The following is a 21915-nucleotide window of genomic DNA, read 5'->3' as shown; positions in this document are numbered from 1 at the left end:
TGCATCACCATGATCTTGCGTGTGTGTAGGAATTTTTTGAAATTACTACGTTTCCCAACAGTGGCATACGAGCCAGGTTTTATGCATAGATGTTATATGCACGAGTAGAACTCAAGTGAGTTGTGGACGATACAAGTCATACTGCTTACCAGCATGTCATACTTTGGTTCAGCGGTATTGTTGGATGAAGCGGCCCGGACCGACGTTACGCGTACGCTTACGCGAGACTGGTTCTACCGACGTGCTTTGCACACAGGTGGCTGGCGGGTGTCTGTTTCTCCAACTTTAGTTGAACCGAGTGTGGCTACGCTCGGTCCTTGAGAAGGTTAAAACAGCACTAACTTGACGAACTATCGTTGTGGTTTTGATGCGTACCTAAGAACGGTTCTTGCTCAGCCCGTAGCAGCCACGTAAAACTTGCAACAACAAAGTAGAGGACGTCTAACTTGTTTTTGCAGGGCATGTTGTGATCTGATATGGTCAAGACATGATGCTATATTTTATTGTATGAGATGATCATGTTTTGTAACCGAGTTATCGGCAACTGGCAGGAGCCATATGGTTGTCGCTTTATTGTATGCAATGCTATCGCCCTGTAATTGCTTACTTTATCACTAAGTGGTAGCAATAGTCATAGAAGCAATAGTTGGCGAGACAACAACGATGCTACGATGGAGATCAAGGTGTTGCGCCGGTGACGATGGTGATCATGATGGTGCTTCAGAGATGGAGATCACAAGCACAAGATGATGATGGCCATATCATATCACTTATATTGATTGCATGTGATGTTTATCTTTTATGCATCTTATCTTGCTTTGATTGGCGGTAGCATTATAAGATGATCTCTCACTAAATTTCAAGATAAAAGTGTTCTCCCTGAGTATGCTCCGTTGCCAAAGTTCGCCGTGCCCAGACACCACATGATGATTGTGTGTGATAAGCTCTACGTCCATCTACAACAGGTGCAAGCCAGTTTTTCACACGCAGAATACTCAGGTTAAACTTGACGAGCCTAGCATATGCAGATATGGCCTCGGAACACTAGAGACCGAAAGGTCGAGCGTGAATCATATCGTAGATATGATCAACATAGTGATGTTCACCATTGAAAACTACTCCATCTCACGTGATGATCGGTTATGGTTTAGTTGATTTGGATCACATGATCACTTAGATGATTAGAGGGATGTCTATGTAAGTAGGAGTTCTTAAGTAATATGATTAATTGAACTTTAATTTATCATGAACTTAGTCCTGGTAGTATTTTGCAAATTATGTTGTAGATCAATAGCTTGCGTTGTTGTTTTCATATGTTTATTTTTATATGTTCCTAGAGAAAATTCTGTTGAAAGTTGTTAGTAGCAATGATGCGGATTGGATCCGTCATCTGAGGTTTATCCTCATTGCTGCATAGAAGAATTATGTCCTTAATGCACCGCTAGGTGACAGACCTATTGCAGGAGCAGATACAGACGTTATGAACGTTTGGCTAGCTCAATATGATGACTACTTGATAGTTTAGTGCACCATGCTTAACGGCTTAGAATCGGGACTTCAAAGACGTTTTGAACATCATGGACCATATGAGATGTTCCAGGAGTTGAAGTTGATATTTCAAGCAGATACCCGAGTTGAGAGATATGAAGTCTCCAACAACTTCTATGGCTAAAAGATGGAGGAGAATCGCTCAACTAGTGAGCATGTGCTCAGATTGTCTGGGTACTACAATCGCTTGAATCTAGTGGGAGTTAATCTTCCAGATAAGATAGTGATTGGCAGAGTTCTCTAGTCACCATCACCAAGTTACTGGAACTTCGTGATGAACTTTAATGCAAGGGATGATGAAAACGATTCCCGAGCTCTTCGTGATGCTGAAATCGACGAAGGTAGAAATCAAGAAAGATCATCAAGTGTTGATGATTGATAAAGACCACTAGTTTCAAGAAAAGGGCAACTTCAAGTAGAATGACAAGCAAGTTGTCACTCCCATGAAGAAGCCCAAAGCTGAACCAAAGCCTGAAACTGAGTGCTTACCCTGCAAAGGAAATGGTCACTGGAAACGGAAATACCCTGAATATTTGGTGGATAAGAAGGATGGCAGAGTGAACAAGGGTATATTTGATATACAGGTTATTGATGTGTGCCTTACTAGTGTTTATAGTAGCCCCTGAGTATTTGATACTTGTTCGGTTGCTAAGATTAGTAACTCGAAACGGGAGTTACATAATAAACAGAGACTAGTTGAGGGGAAGTGACGATGAGTGTTGGAACTAGTTCCAAGATTGATATGATCATCATCACACACTCCCTATACTTTCGGGATTAGTGTTAAACCTAAATAAATGTTATTTGGCATTTGCGTTGAGCATGAATATGATTTGATCATGTTTATTGCAATACGGTTATTCATTTAAAGTCAGAGAATAATTGTTGTTCTGTTTACATGAATAAAACCTTCAATGGTCATACACCCAATGAAAATAGTTTGTTGGATCTCGATTGTAGTGATACACATATTCATAATATTGATGCCAAAAGATGCAAAGTTAATAATGATAGTGCAACTTATTTGTGGCACTGCCGTTTGGGTCATGTCGGTGTAAAGCGCATGAAGAAACTCCATAAAAGATGAATTTTCGGAATCACTTGGTTATGAATCATTTGATGCTTGCGAACTGTGCCTTTTGGGCAAGATGACTAAAACTCTGTTCTCCAGAACAATGGAATGAGCTACTGACTTGTTGGAAATAATACATACTGATGTATGCAGGCCAATGATTATTAAGGCTCGTGGCGGGTATCGTTATTTTCTGACCTTCACAGATGATTTGAGCAGATATGGGTATATGTACTTAATGAAACACAAGTCTGAAACATTTGAAAAGTTCAAAGAATTTCAGAGTGAACTGGAGAATCATCATAACAAGAAAATAAAGTTTCTACGATCTGATCGTGGAGGAAAATATTTGAGTTACGAGTTTGGCCTTCATATAAAACAATGTGGAATAGTTTCACAGCTCACGCCCATTGGAACACCACATCGTAATGGTGTGTCCGAACGTCATAACTGCACTTTATTTGATATGGTGCGATCTATGATGTATCTTACCGATTTACCACTATCATTTTGGGGTTATGCATTAGAGACGACAGCTTCATTCACTTTAAAAAAAAGGGCACCATCAAAATCTATTGAGACGCCGCCTTATGAACTGTGGTTTGGCAAGAAACCAAAGTTGTCGTTTCTTAAAGTTTGGGGTTGTGATGCTTATGTGAAGAAGTTTCAACCTGATAAGCACGAACCTAAATCGGAGAAATGCGTCTTCATAGAATACCCAAAGGTAACTATTGGGTACACCTTCTATCACAGAATACCCAAACGAGATTGAACTAGGTATTGAGATACCGACAATCGAATCTCAGGCAAGTAACATACCGATGACAAAGGGAACAACGTATGTTGTTATGCGGTTTGACCGATAAAGATCTTCGTAGAATATGTGGGAGCCAATATGAGCATCCAGGTTCCGCTATTGGTTATTGACCGGAGACGTGTCTCGGTCATGTCTACATAGTTCTCGAACCCGTAGGGTCCGCACGCTTAAGGTTTCGATGATAGTTATATTATGAGTTTATGTGTTTTGATGTACCGCAGGAGTTCGGAGTCCCGTATGAGATCGGGGACATGACGAGGAGTCTCGAAATGGTCGAGACATGAAGATTGATATATTGGACGACTATATTCGGACACCGGAATGGTTCCGGGGCTTATCGGATATATACCGGAGTACTGGGGGGTTACCGGAACCCCCCCGGAGGTTAATGGGCCTCATGGGCCCAAGTGGTGGAAGAGGAGAGGCGGCAAAGGGGCAGCCGCGCGCCCCTCCCCCCAAGTCCGAATTGGACAAGGAGGGGGGCAGCGCCCCCCTTTCCTTTCCCCCTCTCCCTCCTTCCCTCTCCTCTCCTACTCCAACAAGGAAGGGAGGAAGTCCTACTACCGGTGGGAGTAGGACTCCACCTGGCGCGCCTCTCCTGGCCGGCCGCACCTCCCCCCTTGCTCCTTTATATATGGGGGTAGGGGGCACCCCATGGAGACAACAATTGATCTCTTGATCTCTTAGCCGTGTGCGGTGCCCCCTCCACCATAGTCCTCCTCGACAATATTGTAGCGGTGCTTAGGCGAAGCCCTGCGACGGTAGAACATCAAGATAATCACCACACCGTCGTGCTGACGGAACTCTCCCTCGACACTTGGCTAGATCGGAGTTCGAGGGACGTCATCGAGCTGAACGTGTGCTAGAACTCGGAGGTGCCGTAGTTTCGGTGCTTGATCGGTCGGGCTGTGAAGACGTACGACTACATCAACCGCGTTGTTCTAACGCTTCCACTTTCGGTCTACGAGGGTACGTTGACACACTCTCCCCTCTCGTTGCTATGCATCACCATGATCTTGCGTGTGCGTAAGAATTTTTTTTGAAATTACTACGTTTCCCAACAACTACCTCTACATCTAACTTCGGGATTAGTTTTAGACCTGAATAATTGTTATTTGGTGCCTATCTGGATCTTGTTTGATGCGAGATGGTTATTCATTTAAATCGGAGAATAATGGTTGTTCTATTTATATGAGTAATATATTTTATGGTCATGCACCCTTGCTGAGTGGTCTATTTTTGTTGAATCTCGATAGTGATGATACACATATTCATAATGTTGAAGCCAAAAGATGCAAAGTTGATAATGATAGTGCAAATTATTGGTGGCACCGTCGTTTGGGTCATATTGGTGTAAAGCACATGAAGAAACTCCATGTTGATGGACTTTTGGAATCACTTGATCATGAATCACTTGGTGCTTGCGAACCGTGCCTCATGGGCAAGATGACTAAACACTCCATTCTTCGGAACAATGGAATGAGTTACTGACTTATTGGAAACAATACATATAGATGTATGCGGTCCAATGAGTGTTGAGGCTCGTGGTGGGTATCGTTATTTTCATACATCCACAAATGATTTGAGCAGATATGGTTATATCTACTTAATGAAACATAAGTCTGAAACATTTGAAAAGTTAAAAAAAATTCAGAATGAAGCGGAAATCATTGTAACATGAAAATAAAGTTTCTACGATCTGATCGTGGAGGAGAATATTTGAGTTATGTCGTGGAATTAACACGTCAGATGTCCTTAGTGTGAGGACTTAGTCGCGAGGCCAACGCATCTATGTGGTAGCTTGAGAGGGGTTGAGTGGAATTGAGAGACGCAACACAAGACAAGGGTTTAGACAGCTTCGGGCCCCGGGAAACATCATCCGGTAAAAACCCTACATGCTGTTTGAGGCTAGATCTCATTATCATCACGAGGGAGTCGCTGTAAACCGGCTCTCCTCTAGTTGTGTCTAGCCCTAGAGATTGTTGTTTTCTTCTCCCTCTTTGGGGTGCCCTGCCCCTCCTTATATATGTTGAAGGGGTGGGTTACATGTGGAGTCCAACTCGGACTTTAACTTAAACTATTTTGACTTCCTTTCCTGGGCTTCTTAACGTCTGCCGATTTAACATTGTCTGCCGGTTTAACAACGTCTGTCGGTTTAACAATGTCTGCCGGTTTAACAATGTCTGCCGGTTTAACAATGTCTCCCATCTGTCTTAACTCTGCCGGTTTACCGTCTGTCTTAGCCATCTGCCGGTTTAAGACCCGCCGGTTTACCGTCTGACTCAGCCATCTGCCGGTTTAACACCCGCCGGTTTACCAAGTCCCAGCCGGTTTACGACTCCGGCCGGGTCATACCGCGGGGTATATCCCCGACATTAGCCCCCAGTTTAATTTGGATTTATCCATGTTAAACTAACTCTAATCATCCTTAAGTCCTTGTCGCTTCCTTCTTCTAGAAAATCTGGTGTAATAAGCCAGCTTCATAATCAATTTGCTGACATTGCTTTGCCACAGAGAAAAATTGTGAAGAATAACTTCTTTGATTCAGCTCCCAATGACTTAACAAAAACAATGGTCCTTGAAATCCTCATCTGATCTCCAGCCGGTTTAAGAATGTAGAACTTGTCGGTTTATAAATATTGATAGCACCGGGTCATACTTGTAGTTAACATCCAGCTTGAAAATATACCTCTTATATGACTATCCCGTGTAGCCCTCAAGTCTTAAGAAGGTAGCATAGCAACAACTTAAGACTTGCTTCAATATAAATATCACAATCTTGAAGAAATCCAGGTTGTTCATCTCAATCACTAGTCAGAATTGAGTATTCCACATATGTAGCCCTCAAGTACCGGGTTTTCATGCTTGCCACAACCTGGGACTTGTAATTTCCTGATGCTCATAAAAACTTCAACTAGTGTAGCCCCCAAGGGCTGGGTCATTATGCAATAATGAGCAGGGACTTTGTAAATATAATCATGTAATCTTTGAACAGCAACAGTGTAGCCCCCAAGGGACGGCTCAGTAAGATAATATTGAGCTGGGACTTTGATATATACTTCAATGAAAATAACATCATATGATGTAACCCCCATCATGGGGCTTGAATTCACGTCCACAAGGTTAAGAGCCTTGTGCTTTACCAACTGAGCAGTGGACGCTTCAATATAATGAATAAAAAGCTTTGTACCTTGAATTGTTTGACAGGAGCAATTGGTAGCCCCCAAGGGCCGGCTCATTATAATGTGATGAGTCGGGTCTTCAATAATATGAACAAAGAATGACTGTGCATTAGCCCCCAAGTGTCATGGTGCATGCTTGCAGCGACATGAGACTTGCATATTTGATGTAATCTTAACTTAAATAATGTAGCCCCCAAGTGCCGGGTTGTAAGCCTGCAGCAACTCGGGACTATTCCTTCATTTGTAGAATAAATCATATCCATTGATAATATGATAGCCATTGCGCTAAAGCGATTTTGAAAACCTTGATCATAATACTGGTTATTGATAACCATAATAAAATCCAGCCATGTTGGCTATTTGAATAATATAACCAATGATTTACAAGCGCATGATTCCAATGGCGCAATCCAAATATATACTGGCGACTTATAGTCCAAAGCCAGGCCGGGTCAAGAAACACCGGATTAATTTGATGACCGAAAAGCCATACCGGGTCAATAGACACCGGTTCAAGATAAAATTTATCAAATGAGAAAAATCTTGACAAAGGAAAATAAAACCATGTAGTCGAGGCTTTTGAGGGCTGCCAGGCCCAAATTTGAGGCTTGTTGTGGGCTGCCAGGCCGCTGAGTTGAACCATTTAACAAAGCCTTTTAAGATGGACCTCCAACTAACCAATCACCCTTTTAACTTTGACAAGTGCAGGGTCTCAAGGAGAGTAACTGTCAAACGTTCGGAGGGTCGTGCCAGGATGACCTGGATAGGAGTGTCTTACTTGATGAAGGCAGGTTAACCCGGGGTTTTAGGTAAATATACCAAGCTTCCAAGCTGTGGGTCGATACCCAGCTACAAGGGTCCATTCAAACTCCTTGGTATTTGACACAAGGAGCCCCCAAGTAACGTGATGAGCTATGCTCATTGGGTGCCTATGTTTGAGCTGTGCGTAGCAACAAGACTCTCTTTGGCCCCTTGGGTGTGAAGCTCCCAAGCTTTGTTGTGGCGTGATAGCCAGATTAATGGACAGAACTCCGCTTTGTAAGCTTAAGCCCCCATGTAACCAATAATATGATAAGCCAATAAGGCAGGATACCCATGTTTGAACCATGCATCATGGCAACAGGTCCTCTTCGGCAACTTCTAATTTTTTGCAAGAGATAAATTCTTCTTGAACCGGGATTTTGAACCGGATTTAAGAGCTTGAAAGCTTCATGATAGATAAATTTCCTTTGAACCGGATTGTAAACCGGATATTTGGAGAGCTTCAATGAGACTGACCTCCCTTGAGCCGGATTTTGAACCGGAATCCTTTCTGATGACCCAGAACTTCTTCATTGAGTCGGGATTTTGCAATTGTCATATACTTTTTGAGCTGGAAATTTTCTAATGGCCTTTAAATTTTCATCAATATAGCAGTAGCCTCCGAGACCGGGTTATCTTCCCCTCCATCGTCTTGGGGTTCTTAAATTTGCTGAAACTGGCAAGATTTGTTGAGTCATGTCATCATAGCCCCCGAGTCTCAAAGGTGACTTAAGGAGTTGGCTTGAGATTCTTCATAGTTGACCATGATATAAACCGGCATAACTTGTATATCATTCGTGTTGATAGCACACTGTGAATCCACAGAAGGTTGAGGTGACTGCGGCGGTTATAAATAGTCCCATATGAGCTGTGTCAGCAACTCGGCCAATGGTCCCTTCCAACTGGTGATTTAAAGGTAACCAAACTATAGTGACAGCGACTTGTGCGCCTGCCTATTGAGCCATCCAATGCAAACGGCAGTTGATGATAATTTGCCTCCACTTTGAAAGAAAACCGGGCTACCCAAGCTGTGACTTGCTCATACCCAATAAACAGCTCATGCAAACAGGTGCGGCCCGGTATATTGATATAGACCGGACTGCAGGGACAGACAACAAAGATGACCACAGTATCAGAGGCGGCATAGACAGATGAGTCGGCCGCGGCACTGTAATACGGTGCAGGAGCCCATCGAGTAACGCGACACAGACAACCATCTGTGCTGAATGATGTTGGCGCGCCTCCATCTCCGCAATATAACAACACCTTTGTAATGAATAATTGTCCTGATGTATTTGGATGACATATGATCTTGTTGTCTCTGCCATGATCATGAAACAAAAAATATTAAAGGGAACATAGTTGTTCTCAGAGGAATTTTAAGTTACATTAAAAAATAAATAAGGTGGATAGCACCTGATATTTTCTTGGGACGTCAAACCAGTCGTATTGACAAGGCGATCATAAAAAGTGCATCGGATGGTATAATGAATCGGCAATAGCGGTAGGTTCAGTCGGCGTCATGATCCGGCTATGGCGGCAAGTCAACTACTACTGAACTGATAGTTTGAGCCGGCACTTGACGATGTAGCTGGCATTTATAGCTCCATATCACACACGCTCACATGCATGTGCGCTTACTGAATTGTTCCTTGCACATATATAGTTGCTCTTTGCTGCTCAATTGATTTCTTGACCTGTGAACATCGGAGACAAACCAACATAAGTAGGGCCCTAGCCTGATGTAGTAACGCAGTAATCCAGCCAAACGGAGGTGACTCAGAATCACAGTGCGTGGCACTGCTGAACTACAGTTTAGCAGAAGCAAGTGGGTCTTAGCTCGCGACAGAAATCAGCGATGGCAGGAAACCGGCGGTGAGAGTGATTTGAAACGGAGGCAGCTTTAAGAATGCCAGTGAGGGGAGACTGCAGCGGCCAGGCAGCGTCGGCCAAGGCACAGCTCATAGTAGAGGGCGGTTCTCGTAGGTGTAGAGGCGGAGTCGCGGTTGCGGCGGCTCGAGGCGGCAGGCCGTTTCACTGCAGGTAAGGCGGTTTGAGGTCGTAGGTGATCCGGAGTGCAGCCCAGGGCGGAGGCGGAACAACTCTGCAGCGAACGCCGGAGTGGCACACAAAGGGAGTGGCGAGAGAAGGCGCGTCCACGGCGGGTCAGAAATGGTGCAGTGGAGCCAGCAGCAAGCCGGCGACGGCCTAAACAGGGCGGTTCACGGATGAAAGTGAAGCTCCGTGGCAACTTGAGGCAGTGACGGCCACGACGGGTCTGAGGAAGCGGAGATGCAGCCCTGTTGGAGGAGGTAGCGAGGCCGGTTCGACGCAGCGCGACTCCAGGTTCAGTAGTAGTGGCAACGCGGTGGCCGGGTCAACTTGACCCGGCGGCGGTTCAACACCGGGACGGCAGCGAGGCGGAGCGGTAGCTCGCGGCAGCTCCGATGGAAGAGGTTCTCGATGATGGGAGCTGAACGAAGCCGTGGTGGACCGGCGATGCTCTAGTAGCCGGTGGAGTTCATTATGACGACGAGCAGGCTGGCGGTTTGTGAGCACAGCCCCGGCGGCTCTGCGTGCGTTTGTAGTTTGAGCGACTTAACGCGGCAGAGACATCAAACCGTCGAAGGAAGCTCGGAGGCCGCGACGATCATGGCGGATCACAGGTGCAGGGCAGCCCTCTGGTGGCGGCGATTCAAAAAAAGAGCAAGGCGGGTTACAGCAGGGCCTGAGCTGGGCGGCTCAGCAGAGACAGGCATATCTGACCACCGGGCGTCACGCGGGAGGGTGCAGGAGTGGCGACTTGTCGTAGCAGCGATGCACAACAGAAGCGGGCTGAGGCAGGGCACTCACACGGTGGGTCAGATCGGCGTGTAAGTAGCTGGGGAGGCCGGAGCGCGGCCATAAGCCGGCGAGGAGCCACAGGCCATGGCCGCTCAGAGCGGCAAGGGCGAGTCGTAATTCGAACGGTTGTAGCCGAGGCATCAAGCCGACAGGGTGGCCCACATGACGAGGCAGCGGCTCAGTGGCTTTGATGATGTTGGCCTAGCATGGACGATGGCGGCTTGAGGCGTCGGCTCAGGGTCGTGAGCGCGAGTTCACTCGAGGGCGGCTCAAGGCGGGATGGCGACTCTGCAGAGACCGCACGGCGGGTAGCAAGGCTCCATGGCGGCCCGGAGGAGGCGTGGCATGCTGACAGCTCAGTGGTAGCAAAGCCCGACGGCGGCCCACGGGTGCAGACAGAAACCAGCATGGCCTGACGGAGCTGGAAAGCCGCGGCGTTGACGGCGGTTTGAAGTGGAGTCCGACGGTGGCCGCTCAACAAGTTAACGAAAGCGAGGCGAGGTTCGCGGGGAGCCGGGGACGACCCGGCGGCCGCTCAATCCAGTGGATGAAGAAGGGCGCGACGGCTGATCGGTTCATGGGGCGCGGCGGATCATGGCCAAGACGAGGGGAACATCGCTCCGAGGTCACAGCATGGTACAACATCCGGTGGGTGCACCAGCCACGGCGGGTCAAGGATGGCAGGTCGTTGCGGCGGCTTGGCGCAGCTGCAGGGGCGATGCCGGTGGAGGCAACAGCTCACAGGCGGAGGCGGCCCGAGGCCTATTCCGGCAGGGGCCGCGGCTGAGGCATTAGCGAGTTGGAGAGGTGCCGGTCCACGAGGACGGGCGGTCGTCAGAGACGCGTCTGGCAGTGGAGGTTCAGAGATGAAAACGGAAGCCGGGATTCAGCCCGTGGCCTCGTACAAGCTTGGTGCTGTTGACTTGTCAAACCGATCAGGTGTTGGATTCCTGTATGTTCCTGTAAGGCAAACATGCTCTTCCTTTTTTTGACTTATCCTCCTGATGTATTCCTTGTAGCAATTAGAGTTGACCAAAGAAAACCAATTTGGCTTCAGGTGATGTACTAGTCGAGAAGTACACCAATCTTTGAAACCATTAAGCTGTGATGCTTGAGGTGATGGAAACAATTCGACCGCCTTTGCAAATCAGATAGAACTCCTTTTTTTCACTTGACCTCTTGCAGCGTTGCTCTCAAATTTGATTTAGCTCCGGACCGACGGAACGCCAGGTCGCACGTGGCGGTGCACAGATTGAACCCTAATTTTACTTAAACTCCAATCTCACAGATTATAAATCTGAACCAATAAACTTGAAGTTGATGCAGGCTCTTCTTTATCCGGAAGATCACAAATTCCTCGATCCCTGGGAGAGATCCCTCCAAGAACTCAACACCACCTTGCGCGGGCCCCACGGTGGGTGCCAACTGTTGTGGAATTAACACGTCAGATGTCCTTAGTGTGAGGACTTAGTCGCGAGGCCAATGCCTCTATGTGGTAGCTTGAGAGGGGTTGAGCGGAATCGAGAGATGCAACACAAGACAAGGGTTTAGACAGCTTCGGGCCCCGGTAAACATCATCCGGTAAAAACCCTACATGCTGTTTGAGGCTAGATCTCATTATCATCACGAGGGAGTCGCCGTAAACCGGCTCTCCTCTAGTTGTGTCTAGCCCTACAGATTGTTGTTTTCTTCTCCCTCTTTGGGGTGCCCTGCCCCTCCTTATATATGTTGAAGGGGCGGGTTACATGTGGAGTCCAACTCGGACTTTAACTTAAACTATTTTGACTTCCTTTCCTGGGCTTCTTAACGTCTGCCGGTTTAACATTGTCTGCCGGTTTAACAACATCTGTCGGTTTAACAATGTCTGCCGGTTTAACAATGTCTGCCGATTTAACAATGTCTGCCATCTGTCTTAACTCTGCCGGTTTAACACTTGCCGGTTTACCGTCTGTCTTAGCCATCTACCGGTTTAAGACCCCCTGGTTTACCGTCTGACTCAGCCATCTGCCGGTTTAACACCCGCCGGTTTACCAAGTCCCGGCCGGTTTACGACTCCGGTCGGGTCATACCGCGGGGTATATCCCCGACAAGTTACGAGTTTGGTCTTCATTTGAAACAACATGGGATAGTTTCACAATTAACGCCACCTGGAACACCACAGCGAAATAGTGTGTCCGTATTGGAAATATAACCTAGAGGCAATAATAAAATGGTTATTATTATATTTCATTGTTCATGATAATTGTCAGTTGTTCATGCTATAATTGTATTAACTGGAAACCGTAATACATGTGTGAATACATAGACCACAACATATCCCTAGTGAGACTCTAGTTGACTAGCTCGTTGATCAATAGATGGTTATGGTTTCCTGACCATGGACATTGGATGTCATTGATAACGGGATCACATCATTAGGAGAATGATGTGATGGACAAGACCCAATCCTAAGCATAGCACAAGATCGTGTAGTTCGTTTGCTAAGAGCTTTTCTAATGTCAAGTATCATTTCCTTAGACCATGAGATTATGCAACTCCTGGATACCATAGGAATGCTTTGGGTGTACCAAACGTCACAACGTAACTGGGTGGCTATAAAGGTGCACTACAGGTATCTCTGGGCCCACTCGGTAATGCATCATCATAATGAGCTGAATGTGACTAAGGAGTTAGCCACGGGATCATGCGTTACGGAACGAGTAAAGAGACTTGTCGGTAACGAGATTGAGCGAAGTATTGGGATACCGACGATCAAATCTCGGGCAAGTAAAATACCGGTGGACAAAGGGAATTGTATACGGGATTGATTGAATCCCCGACATCGTGGTTCATCCAATGAGATCATCGTGGAACATGTGGGAGCCAACATGGGTATCCAGATCCCGCTGTTGGTTATTAGCCGGAGAACGTCTCGGTCATGTCTCATGGTTCCCGAACCCGTAGGGTCTACACACTTAAGGTTCGGTGACGCTAGAGTTGTTATGGGAAATAGTATGTGGTTATCGAAGGTTGTTCGGAGTCCCGGATGAGATCCTGGAAGTGACGAGGAACTCCAGAATGGTCTGGAGATGAAGGTCGATATATTGGACGAAGGGTATTGGAGTCCAGAATTGTTCCGGACGTACCGGGTGACGACCAGCATGTTCGAAAGGGGTTTCGGAGGCCCCGACAAGCGTTGGGGGGGCCATATGGGCCAAGGGGAGGGGGCACATCAGCCAACTAAGGGGCTGAGCGCCCCTCCCACCCCATCTCACGTAACTTGGAGAGGTGGGGGCGCCTCCCCTAGGGCAGCCACCCCTCCTGGCTTGGGGGGCAAGTTTCCTAGGGGTGGGGGCGCCAAACCCATCTAGGGTTTCCCCTGTGGACGCCGTCCCTCCCATAGGGAAACCCTAGGGCGCCTCCTCCTCCCCCTCCCCCCTATATATAGTGAGGGAGAGAGAGGGCAGCCGCACCCCTTCCCTGGCACAGCCCCTCTCTCCTCCAACGTCTTCTCCTCCTCCGTAGTGCTTGGCGAAGCCCTGTAGGAATACCACAAGCTCGACCACCACGTCGTCGTGCTGCCGGAGCTCTCCCTCAACTTCTCCTCTCCCCTTGCTGGATCAAGAAGGAGGAGACGTCCCCGGGCTGTATGTGTGTTGAACGCGGAGGCGCCGTCCATTCCGCGCTAGATCGGATCTTCCGCGATTTGAATCGCCGCGAGTACAACTTCATCAACCGCGTTCTAGTAACGCTTCCGCTTAGCGATCTTCAAGGGTATGAAGATGCACTCCCTCTCTCTCTCATTGCTAGTATCTCCTAGATTGATCTTGGTGACACGTAGGAAGTTTTTGAATTATTACTACGTTCTCCAACAGTGGTATCAGAGCTATGTCTATGCGTACATTCTATGCACGAGTAGAACACAAGTAGTTGTGGGCGATGGTTTGTTCAATTTGCTTACCGTTACTAGTCCTATCTTGGTTCGGCGGCATTGTGGGATGAAGCAGCCTGGACTGACCTTACACATATGCTTATGTGAGACAGGTTCCACCGACTGACATGCACTTGTTGCATAAGGTGGCTAGCGGGTGACAGTCTCTCCCACTTTAGTCGGATCGGATTCGATGAAAAGGGTCCTTATGAAGGGTAAATAGCAATTGGCATATCACCGTTGTGGCTTTTGCGTAGGTAAGAAACATTCTTGCTAGAAACCCATAACAGCCACATAAAACATGCAACAACAATTAGAGGACATCTAACTTGTTTTTGCAGGGTATGCTATGTGATGTGATATGGCCAAAAGAATGTGATGAATGATATATGTGATGTATGAGATTGATCATGTTCTTGTAATAGGAATCACGACTTTCATGTCGATGAGTATGACAACCGGCAGGAGCCATAGGAGTTGTCTTAATTTATTGTATGACCTACGTGTCATTAAAAACGCCATGTAATTACTTTACTTTATTGCTAACTATTAGCCATAGTAGTAGAAGTAATAGTTGGCAAGACAACTTCATGAAGACACGATGATGGGGCTCATGATGATGGAGATCATGGTGTCATGCCGGTGATGAAGGTGATCATGCCACGCCTCAAAGATGAAGATCAAAGGCGCAAAATGATATTGGCCATATCATGTCACTTTATGATTTGCATGTGATGTTTGTCATGTTTACATCTTATTTGCTTAGAACGACTGTAGCATAAATAAGATGACCCCCCACTAAAATTTCAAGAAAGTGTTCCCCCTAACTGTGCATCGTTGCGAAAGTTCGTTGTTTCGAAGCACCACGTGATGATTGGGTGTGATAGATTCTAACGTTCGCATACAACGGGTGTAAGCCAGATTTACACACGCGAAGTGCTTAGGTTGACTTGACGAGCCTAGCATGTATAGACATGGCCTCGGAACACAAGAGACCGAAAGGTCGAACATGAGTCATATAGTAGATACGATCAGCATGAAGATGTTCACCGATGATGACTAGTCCATCTCACGTGATGATCGGACACGACCTAGTTGACTCGGATCATGTATCACTTAGATGACTAGAGGGATGTCTATCTAAGTGGGAGTTCATTAAATAATCAGATGAACTTAATTATCATGAACATAGTCAAAAGGTCTTCGCAAATTATGTCGTAGCTTACGCTTTAGTTCTACTATTTAAGATATGTTCCTAGAGAATTTTTAGTTAAAAGTTGATAGTAGCAATTATGCGGACTGGGTCCGTAAACTGAGGATTATCCTCATTGCTGCGCAGAAGGCTTATGTCCTTAATGCACCGCTCGGTGTGCTAAACCTCGAGCGTCGTATGTGGATGTTGCGAACATCTAACATACACGTTTTGATGACTACGTGATAGTTCAGTGCGTAATGCTAACAGTTTAGAATTGAGGCGCCAAAGACGTTTTTGAAACATCACAGAACATATGAGATGTTCCAAAGACTGAAATTGGGATTTCAGACTAGTGCCCACGTCAAGAGGTATGAGACCTCTGACAAGTTTCTTAAGCCTGCAAACTAAGGGAGAAAAGCTCAATCGTTGAGCATGTGCTCAGATTGTCTGAGTACTACAATCGCTTGAATCGAGTGGGAGTTAATCTTCCAGATGAGATAGTGATGGTTCTCCATAGTCACTGCCACCAAGCTATTAGAGCTTCGTGATGAACTATAACATATCAGGGATAGACATGATGATCCTTGAGCAATTCGCGATGTTTGACATCGCGAAAGTAGAAATCAAGTAGGAGCATCAATTGTGGAAGGTTAGTAAGACCACTAGTTTCAAGAACGGCAAGGGAAAGAAGGGATACTTCATGAAACGACAAATCAGTTGTTGCTCTAGTGAAGAAACCCAAGGTTGAACCCAAACCTGAGTAAGTGCTTCTGTAATGAGGGGAACGGTCACTGAAGCAAACTACCCTAGATACTTGGTAGATGAGAAGGCTGGCAAAGTCGACAGAAGTATTTTGGATATACGTTATATTAATGTGTACTTTACTAGTACTCCTAATAGCACCAGCATAATAAATACCTGTTCAGTTGCTAAGTGTTAGTAACTCGAAATATAAGTCTACGGAGACTAGCTAAAGGTGAGATGACGATATGTGTTGGAAGTGTTTCCAAGGTTGATGTGATCAAACATCGCACGCTCCCTTTACCATTAGGATTGGTGTTAAACCTAAATAATTGTTATGTGTGTTTGCATTGAGCATAGACATGATTGGATTATGTTTATCGCAATACAGTTATTCATTTAAGGAGAGTAATGGTTACTCTGTTTATTTGAATAATACCTTCAATGGTCTTGCACCTAAAATGAATGGTTTATTGAATCTCGATCATAGTGATACACATGGTCATGTAAAAAGATATACGATAGTAATGATAGTACCGCATACTTGTGGCACTGCCATTTGAGTCATATTGGTATAAACTGCATGAAGAAACTCCATACAGATGGATCATTTGGACTCACTTGATTTTGAATCACTTGAGACATGCAAATCATACCACATGGGCAAGATGACTGAAAGGCCATGTTTTTAGTGAGATGGAACAAGAAAGCAACTTGTTGGAAGTAATACATTTTGATGTGTGCAGTCCAATGAGTGCTGAGGCACACAGTGGATATCGTTATGTTCTTACTTCATAGATGATTTGAGTAGATGCTAAGTATATTTACTTGATGAAACACAAGTCTGAATTATTGAAAGGTTCAAGTAGTTTTAGAGTGAAGTTGAAGATCGTCGTGACAAGAGGATAAATTGTCTATGATATGATCATAGAGATGAATATCTGAGTTACAAGTTTGGCACACAATTAAGACATTGTGGAAATTGTTTCACAACTAATACCGCCTGGAACAACATAGTGTGATGGTGTGTCCAAACATCATAACTGCACCCTATTGGATATGGTGCATACCATGATGTCTCTTATCAAATTACCACTATCATTTATGGGTTAGGCATTAGAGACAACCGCATTCACTTTAAATAGGGCACCACACAATTCCGTTGAGACAACACCGTATGAACTATGGTTTAGAGAAACTTAAGTTGTCGTTTCTTAAAAATTTGGGGCTGCGACGCTTATGTGAAAAAGTTACAGGCTGATAAGCTCGAACCCAAAGCGGATAAATGCATCTTCATAGGACACCAAAAAATAGTTGGGTATACCTCATGTCTCAGATCTAGAAGCAAAAGGGATTGTTTCTAGAATCGGGTCCTTTCTCGAGGAAAAGTTTCTCTTGAAAGAATTGAGTGGGAGGATGGTGGAGACTTGGTGGGGTTATTGAACCGTCACTTCAACTAGGGTGTAGCAGGGCACAGGAAGTTGTTCCTGTGGAGCCTACACCAATTGAAGTGGAAGCTGATGATATTGATCATGAAACTTGAGGATCAAGTCACTACCAAAACTCGTAGGTCGACAAGGATACGTACTACTTCAGAGTGGTACATAATCCTGTCTTGGAGGTCATGTTGCTAGATAACAATGAACCTGCGGGCTATGGAGAAGCGATGGTGGGCCTAGATTCCGACGAATGGCTCGAGGCCATAAAATCCGAGAGAGGATCCATGTATGAAAACAAAGTGTAGACTTTGTAAGAACTACTTGATGGTCGTAAGGCTGTTGGGTACAGATGGATTTTAAAAGGGAAGACAAACAATGATGGTATGTGTCACCATTAAGAAAGCTCGACTTGTCGCTAAGACATTATCCGACAAGTTCAAGGAGTTGACTACAATGAGACTTTCTCACTCATAGCAATGCTAAGAGTCTGTTGGAATTATATTAGCAGTTACTGCATTATTCATGAAATCTTGCAGATAGGATGCCAAAACATTGTTTCCTCGATAATTTTCTTGAGGAAAGGTTGTATCTGATACAACCAGAAGGTTTTTTCAATCCTAAAAGATGCTACCAAGTATGCAAAGCTCTAGCGATCCTTCTAAGGACTAGAGTAAGCATCTCGGAGTTGGAATATATGCTTTGATGAGATGATCAAATATTTTGGGTTTATACAAAGTTTATGAGAAACTTGTATTTCCAAAGAAGTGAGTGGGAGCACTATAGAATTTCTGATGAGTATATGTTGTTGCATATTGTTGATCGGAAATGATGTAGAATTTCTGGAAAGCATATAGGGTTGTTTGAAAGGTGTTTTTCAATAAAAAAACTGGATTAAGCTACTTGAACATTGAGCATCAAGATCTATAAGGATAGATCAAAAAAACGCTTAATAGTACTTTCAAATGAATACATACCGTGACAAGATTTTGAAGGAGTTCAAAATAGATCGGCAAAGAACGAGTTCTTGGCTGTGTTATAAGGTGTGAGTATTGAGTAAGACACAAGACCTGACCATGGTAGAAGAGAGAGAAAGGACGAAGGTCGTCCCCTATGCTTTAGACGTAGGCTCTACAGTACGCTATGCTATGTACCTCACCTGAAGTGTGCCTTCCCATGAGTCAGTCAAGGGGTACAAGAGTGATCCAGGAATGGATCACAAGACAACAGTCAAAGTTATCCTTAGTAACTAGTGGACTAAGGAATTTTTCTCGATTATGGAGGTGCTAAAGAGTTCGTCGTAAAGGGTTACGTCGATGCAAACTTTGACACTAATTCGGATGACTCCGGGTAGTAAACCAGATTCGTATAGTAGAGCAGTTATTTGGAATAGTACCAAATAGCGTGTGGTAGCTGCATCTACAAGATGACATAGAGATTTTTAAAGCACACACGGATCTGAAAGGTCCAGACCCGTTGACTAAAAACCTCTCTCACAAGCAAGATATGATCAAAACCCCATGGGGGTTGGATTCATTACAATCACATAGTAATGTGAACTAGATTATTGACTCTAGTGCAAGTCGGAGACTGTTGGAAATATGCCCTAGAGGCAATAATAAAATGGTTATTATTATATTTCCTTGTTCATGATAATTGTCTATTGTTCATGCTATAATTGTATTAACTGGAAACTGTAATACATGTGTGAATACATAGACCACAACATGTCCCTAGTGAGCCTCTAGTTTACTAGCTCGTTGATCAATAGATGGTTATGGTTTCCTGACCATGGACATTGGATGTCCTTGATAACAGGATCACATCATTAGGAGAATGATGTGATGGACAAGACCCAATCCTAAGCATAGCACAAGATTGTGTAGTTCGTTTGCTAAGAGCTTTTCTAATGTCAAGTATCATTTCCTTAGACCATGAGATTGTGCAACTCTCGAATACCGTAGGAATGCTTTGGGTGTACCAAACGTCACAACGTAACTGGGTGGCTATAAAGCTACACTACATGTATCTCTGAAAGTGTCTGTTGGGTTGGCACGAATCGAGACTGGGATTTATCACTCCGTATGATGGAGAGGTATCTCTGGGCCCACTCGGTAATGCATCATCATTAGAGCTCAATGTGACTAAGGAGTTAGCCACGGGATCATGAATACGGAACGAGTAAAGAGACTTGTCGGTAACGAGATTGAACGAAGTATTGGGATACCGACGATCGAATCTCGGGCAAGTAACATATCGGTGGACAATGGGAATTGTATACGGGATTGATTGAATCCCCGACATCGTGGTTCATCCGATGAGATCATCGTGGAACATGTGGGAGCCAACACGGGTATCCAGATCCCGCTGTTGGTAATGGTCGGAGAATGTCTTGGTCATGTCTGCATGGTTCCCGAACCCGTAGGGTCTACACACTTACGGTTCGGTGACGGTAGAGTTGTTATGGGAAATAGTGTGTGGTTACCGAAGGTTGTTCGGAGTCCCGGATGAGATCGCGGACATGACGAGGAACTCCGGAATGGTTCGGAGGTGAAGATCGATATATTGGACAAAGGTTATTGGAGTCTGGAATTGTTCCAGGGGTACCGGGTGACGACCAGTGTGTCCGAAAGGGGTTTCGGAGGCCCCGTCAAGCGTTGGGGGCCTTATGGGCCAAGGGGAGGGGGCACATCAGCCCACTAAGGGGCTGAGCGCCCCTCCCACCCCATCTCACGTAACTTGGAGAGGTGGGGGCGCCTCCCTTAGGACAGCCACCCCTCCCGGCTTGGGGGCAAGTTTCCTAGGGGTGGGGGCACCCAAACCCATCTAGGGTTTCCCCTGTGGCCGCCGCCCCTCCCCTAGGGAAACCCTAGGGTGCCTCTTCCTCCCCCTTCCCCCTATATATAGTGAGGGAGAGAGAGGGCAGCCACACCCCTTCCCTGACAGCCCCTCTCTCCTCCAACGTCTTCTCCTCCTCCGTAGTGCTTGGCGAAGCCCTGTAGGAATACCACAAGCTCCACCACCACGCCGTCGTGCTGCCGGAGCTCTCCCTCAACTTCTCCTCTCCCCTTTCTGGATCAAGAAGGAGGAGATGTTCCCGGGCTATACGTGTGTTGAACACGGAGGCGTCGTCCGTTCGGCGCTAGATCGGATCTTCCGCGATTTGAATCGTTGCGAGTACAACTCCATCAACCGCATTCTTGTAAGGCTTCCGCTTAACTCCCTCTCTCTCTCACTGCTAGTATCTCCTACATTGATCTTGGTGACACGTAGGAATGTTTTTGAATTAATACTACATTCTCTAACAGTTCGAACATCGTAACCGTACTATATTGGATATGGTGTCATCTATGATGTCTCTTATTGATTTACCGCTATCGTTTTGGGGTTATGCTTTAGAGATGGCTGCATTCACTTTAAATAGGGCACCATCAAAATCCATTGAGACTACGCCTTATGAACTATGGTTTGGCAAGAAACCAAAGTTGTCGTTTATTAAAGTTTGGGGTTGCGATGCTTATGTGAAAAAGATTCAACCTGATAAGCTCGAACCCAAATCGGAGAAGTGCGTCTTCATAGGATACCCAAAGGAAACTGTTGGGTACACCTTCTATCACAGATCCGAAGGCAAAATCTTTGTTGCTAAGAATGGATCCTTTCTATAGAAGGAGTTTCTCTCGAAAGAAGTGAGTGGGAGGAAAGTAGAACTTGATGAGGTGATTGTACCTTATCCCTTATTGGAAAGTAGTTCATCACATAAATAAGTTCCAGTGATTCCTACACCAATTAGTGAGGAAGCTAATGATGATGATCATGAAACTTCAGATCAAGTTACTACCAAACCTCGTAGGTCTTCCAGAATGAGATCCACACCAGAGTAGTACGGTAATCCTGTTTTGGAAGTCATGTTACTAGACCATGGTGAACCTACGAACTATGAGGAAGAGATGATGAGCCTAGATTCTGCGAAACGGCTTGAGGCCATGAAATTTGAGATGGGATCCATGTATGAGAACAAAGTGTGGACTTTGGTGGACTTGTCCGATGATCGACATGCCATAGAAAATAAATGGATCTTCAAGAAGAAGACCAACACTGACAATAATGTTACTGTCTACAAAGCTCGACTTGTTGTGAAAGGTTTTTGACAAGTTCAACGAGTTGACTACGACGAGACTTTCTCACCAGTAGCGATGCTTAAGTCTGTCCGAATCAAGTTAGTAATTGCTGCATTTTATGATTATGAAATTTGGCAGATGGATGTCAAAACTGCATTCCTGAATGGATTTCTGGAAGAGTTGTATATGATGCAACCAGAAGGTTTTGTCGATCCAAAGGGTGCTAACAAAGTGTGCAAGCTCCAGTGATC

This window comes from Triticum aestivum, chromosome 1B, assembly GCF_018294505.1.
Source record: "Triticum aestivum cultivar Chinese Spring chromosome 1B, IWGSC CS RefSeq v2.1, whole genome shotgun sequence".
NCBI classification, from domain to species: Eukaryota; Viridiplantae; Streptophyta; class Magnoliopsida; order Poales; family Poaceae; genus Triticum; species Triticum aestivum.
The sequence above is the reverse complement of the archived record's forward strand: the minus strand, read 5'-3'. Positions refer to the sequence as shown.